General features: G+C 30.0%; 1 long non-coding RNA gene across 1 annotated transcript; it reads right to left on the reverse strand.

The window, feature by feature from the left end:
• Positions 1-573: 573 nt before the first annotated feature.
• Positions 574-4228, reverse strand: LOC132749344 (uncharacterized). Its single transcript, XR_009628395.1, has 2 exons — positions 3961-4228; positions 574-1582 (listed from the first exon to the last, which is right to left on the reverse strand). It is a non-coding gene; the product is annotated as an uncharacterized LOC132749344 (long non-coding RNA).
• Positions 4229-5497: the final 1269 nt, after the last annotated feature.

Consider the following 5497-nt stretch of genomic DNA (forward strand, 5'->3'; position numbering starts at 1 on the left):
AATGAATGACACATCCCAACAACAAGTATTAAAGAGATTGAAATACTGCGCGGATTATCAGTATTTGCGGCCAAAAATCATTTAAAACTATTTTAGATTGCTGAACTTTGGATCAAGTATGCCATATAATTTAGCTTTAACTTATGGATTCACTTTAACCGAGTCTGCAATTTTCATGTATTGTTGTTGTTATTTATGCCTCCGAGGGATCACCTTTTCCCAGATTTTTATACTTAATAACAGCAGTTGTCAAATGCCGTGTTTAAAAAGTTGCTCCTTACTTCACTTCAGTTTTGATGTTTTTTCTGGTCCTACGAGATCATTGATTCCGGCACTTTTAAGTTTTGAAAATTGAGTACCGCTCAAGCCGGCGCTAAGGGGCGCTTGGAATGTTTTTTTTTTATTTTTTACATATATTCTAGTCGAAATTGGTCCCTTTAAATATGTGTCATAGAAAATGTTTGACACTGCAGACAAATAATGAAACAAAATATATCCTGTGTAACATAACTTTGTAGTGGATGATGTGTAAATCAATATCAGGATTATTTTGGAATGAAAAATGAAAAGCTGTAAAAAGTAACAATTTATTTTTTAAATATATTATATTAAACGAGATAATTCTTAGTTTATGGAAATCTAAAAACAGATTCAATTGTAACAAGCACGACTCTTGCATGCCTTCATTAAAATACTTTTATCAAAGACATCAAGATATAAAAGGCCATCAATAGTTCATTCTTTCCGTTGTTACATCCAATTATTGTGACTAAATTGAAAGTCCATGCTACTCACAGCGTTAAAATCTTGTTTGTCCATTAAATTATATATAAATACAACATACAAACATTTATTTCAATGGAATCTGTCCGGGTATTAATTTTTCATTGGTTTTAACGTGCTTGTACATCATTAGTATTTTGCTTCACAATCATTTCCTTGATATTATTTTCAGTGATATGACTGTTTGTGTTCATGGAATGTTTATGTTCATTTACTACAGGTGGCAGCAGTGTGAAAACTTCACAACTCATTTCTACAATACATGACACTCCAATTATATCTTGAAACTAATGCATCACATGTTTGAATGTCTACTATTACTTTTTCATTAGACTAATTCTTAATTCATATCTGCCAGTAAGTGAAGTATAAAGATGTGTTTTAAGGAAATAATCTGTTGGAATAACCAATTGATCATTCAAAACAATAGCTTGGCATTGTTTCGCTGCCAAATATTGAATTGTAGTTCACATTTTCATCCCAACGTTTTCTTATATATCTGCTGCTAGCTCGTTTTCGTTGGAATATAATACCGTTCACATATTCTCTATCTTTCTTTGCGTAACTTCTTTTATTTATAACCCAAACTTTGCATTGTGGATCTACTTTTATACCATTGCTATAGCGACAACAGGTGGCACATTTTTCACCATCATACAGATCGTCACCCCAGAATTCAATACAGTTTGCACATTCATAAAGGCAATATTTAAACCCAGCAGCTACTGCGCCGTCGTTGAATTTTATTATACAGCTGATGGAGATGCACACTGCAATAACACACCACGTTTTCGCCATTCTGAAAATAATTAAGTTATAAATATAATCAATTAAAACGTGACTAGAATACAAATACATCAATAGTGTTTGACCGCCTAAAATGTTTCCAAAGAAAAAAGTAACTAATGATGGAATACAAGAAAGCTCCTCTCCATTTGTACAACATTTGATTTAAACATGGAAAGCAAAGCTGAGGAACAGTAATTTCTAAATTGAATCATTAAATACTGTTCTAAAACAAATGTATGTCTTGTGTTATAAAAATGACAATGTGGCCTTCTGAAAAGCATAAGCAATATCCAAAGAGCAAGTATCACTTCGCTTAAAAGCTATTTATAATGTAACAAATGTATTTTTCAAAGCAAACACTTAGGAACTTAATTCAATTTTAAGAAAAAACGGTTCGAGACTTGAACAGACAAAAGTGTTTCTAAGTATCCATATATAACTTAAATTGGATATCTAAACTTGTCTGATATTAGAATTGTATATTGATGATTCAATTATTTAGTTCTTTTTAGTTCTATTGACTAGGCTTTTTAGACTTCTAAAATGAATACTCTCGAAGCACGAAATATTGTTCTTTTCTTTGCAATGGAAAGAATAACTATATTGGAATTTTGATTCCTTTCCCGTTTTAGTCTATTGTCTTCAAAGTGTATGAAAATTAAAGTTTTTTTCCGAAGCAGTTGACTATCTTTATAAAAGCGATTTTCTAAATTTTGTGTCCGCTGACGAGTAATATAAGCTGCAAGAAAATGCTTCATATAATTTATGTCCAAAAAAACACAGAAAGCGAAATAGTTCTCTGGTCTGTGACTCTATCAAATAAATAATTTTATAATCTAACTTTACTTGTATTTCTTAAATCCTTTTGGCCTTTTAGTACACGGCAAATGTTGTTGTTGTTTTTATTTGAACCTCTTTTATATTCATATTGCAAGCATAATTCTTTTATTTAAAATGAACCTAAAAAATCCCTCTCTTTTCAATGTAAAATGAATGAATTTCTTTTTTTAAATAGAACCTAACTTTAATCGAAAAGCGTATATGTGTCAAAAAAAGAGTTCTTTACTTTAATGACAGTTTAAAAAGTTGGAATCACAAAGTCTCTCTTTAAGCGGAAAATAAGCAAATAATACATGAATATATTGCTTGGCGATTTATTAGAACAATACAACTTTAATAGAAATTATCCTGTAAGACAAAATGGAGAAATTTTAACAAGTTTAAAATGACAAAATCGTTTGACATTTCAATACTTCAATGCCAATTTAAAATGACTTCAAAGCTGAGTGTATTCAGCTGAAATAGCGTACCTATGGTAACTATGCAAAGTTTGCTTGAACGACTGACGAGAAGAGGCTTTGCTACGTCGAATAGATACACTAGGCTTTATAGTGAAAACCATTTTAGCAGGAACTTTTTTTATTTATTTTTTATTTCTGGCACATAAATAGGGAGCTTAAACACTTAACTTTTGTACCTAAACACATTTATATTTAAAGCGCTTTTAAATTTGTTGACCCTGCAAAAAGAATTGCTTTACCAGTTTATTTATCATACTCAATATACGAGAATAAATATTTTAGAGAGTAAGTCCGGTTATTTCTGGATCATCCCTCGTATATTTGCGCAGCAAATCAAATTTGACCATCGTGATTACAAAATCGACATATTATATTATAAATGTAAGTGCAACGATCTACAATTAAAGGGAAAAACTTTTTTTCCTTTTATAATTTTGTTTTCATTCTAAACTTGATAAAATAGTTTTATTTGGAAAGCTGTCGGAGTGCCTTTCTTATATTAAAATATTGCTGGATCCACAACTTTATTGACCTTATTATTTATTTCTTTTCTCTTTTTTTAATTATTATTTCATTTATTAATTTATTTTATCATATCTCAATATTAGATTTGAATCTAATCCCTATTTGATTATTCTTTTTGTCAATAACATTTAACCTATATCTATCAACATTTTCTTAGTTATTTAAATTTTCAATATACATTATATTTTTTAAATTCATTTTCAAATTGTAAATTATGGGCTTATGAATATTACAATTTCTTTCATAAACTATAATTGTAACCATTAATTTTTCACTCATAAAGTTAAAACAAATGAAACAAATAATCAGCATTTTCGCCAATAGTTTCGTGTACATATAAATCTGAATTGAAATAACAATCTAATCATTGAATTATATAATTATCAAAATAGACCATATGATAGGGAGAACAAATTATCATCTTAAAATCGATATGTTTGTAAAAGAAAATTAAAAAATCAGGTTATATTAAAGAAAGTAAAAACATCTTTAAATTGGCAGCAGAAAATAATTAAATTGAAAAAACAGTTGTAAAAAAGAGAGATGTCGAAACCATGCTTACTTGATATTTACAAATTCCGTCCTAACACTAAAACTGTTTAAACAAGTTACGGAGCGGTATTCTTCCAACTGAAGTCTGATCTGTAATATTACATCTTTTTATTCATCAACTTCTCCCACCTGAATTGTTTTTATTGTACGAGGATTGGAATAATTGGAAACTTTTTGTTGACAACGTGTATCTACTCTTGTCGAACCTAGTCGCTCACTTGAAATGCCACGTTGTAGTATTAGTTATCGGAAAATTGAAATGGGCGCATATTCACTGAGAATTGGGTAACGTTGAGTCCCAGTGCAACATTTTAAAATCATTTGTTGTGCTTGATATGTGACTGAGTGAGGTTGAGTGTTAATTTATGAAAACATGACAATACATGTATTTCATCTCTATTTATAAACAGAAAATATGACAATAATAATGTCTAAACACCTGTTCTGTAAACGTTTTTGTTTTTCTCTCAATATCTTTCTGTTATTTATGTAACAATTTATACTTTGCCCTTTGTGATGACAAAGGTATTGTAGTTACTTAACACCCTTTTGCTTGCAATGTTTGTTTGTTTGTTTGGGTTTTACGTCACACCGATACATTATAGGTCATATCGCGACGTTCCAGCTTTAATGGTGTAGGGAGACCTCAGGTGCCCTTCCGTGCTGCATTATTTCAGGCACGAATGGGTACCTGAGTAGAACCACCGACGTTCCGTAAGCTAGCTGGATAGCTTCTTCACATATGATGGCATAAGGCCAAGATAATGATGATCCATCCTGAATCTATGGACTTACACTAATCTTAATCTATCCCAGTAATATTCAACCTCTTGAGGGGACGTAAACACGACGATGATGATGAAACATTAATCTTAAATAAAATGTAAAAAGAAAGTTTAAATAGATATTATCACCATCATTGATACTTGATAAGCTCAATGAGAAATGTAGACTGACTGACATTGGTGAAACGAAATTTTATTCATTGTGTTTACTGAAAAGTGCAACATAAATAAGTGGTATTTAGTCAGTTATATATAGTAATTACAATTTTTATTAGGTTAAGATCTACTTACTTTCATTTTCATTTTATTTTTCATATTTATGTGAAGAGGAAAATTCTTTAGTTTCTTTACAATATATATCAAGTGAAGTATGTCAAGTTCCATTAAAAAACTATTTACTACAGGGCCTGGGTGGATGTACATCATCCTGATATTGATTAATTAATAGATTAGTTTATTTTTATATCTTTAAATGACTTTTACGATTCATATTGTCCAAATAACTGATGTTAAGAAAACCGGAAATTGTTACCAATAATTTTCTGACCTATCATAGTTACATGTATTTCTTAATCAGACAAAGAAAAGGTCAGTGCGGCAGGTATTACAAAGGTTTATTTTGTCATATTTATTCTTTATTTGTTCTTCACAAATAGCCATGCTTGACACGATAATAGAAGTTTAATGTATATGGTTCACTGTTGTCTTATGTGTCTAAGTTTGACCTTTTGCTATAAGATATACTGATGCTTTTCTCTTTAC

Source organism: Ruditapes philippinarum, unplaced genomic scaffold (assembly GCF_026571515.1).
Source record: "Ruditapes philippinarum isolate M1 unplaced genomic scaffold, ASM2657151v2 ctg3238_1_1_1_1, whole genome shotgun sequence".
NCBI lineage: Eukaryota > Metazoa > Mollusca > Bivalvia > Venerida > Veneridae > Ruditapes > Ruditapes philippinarum.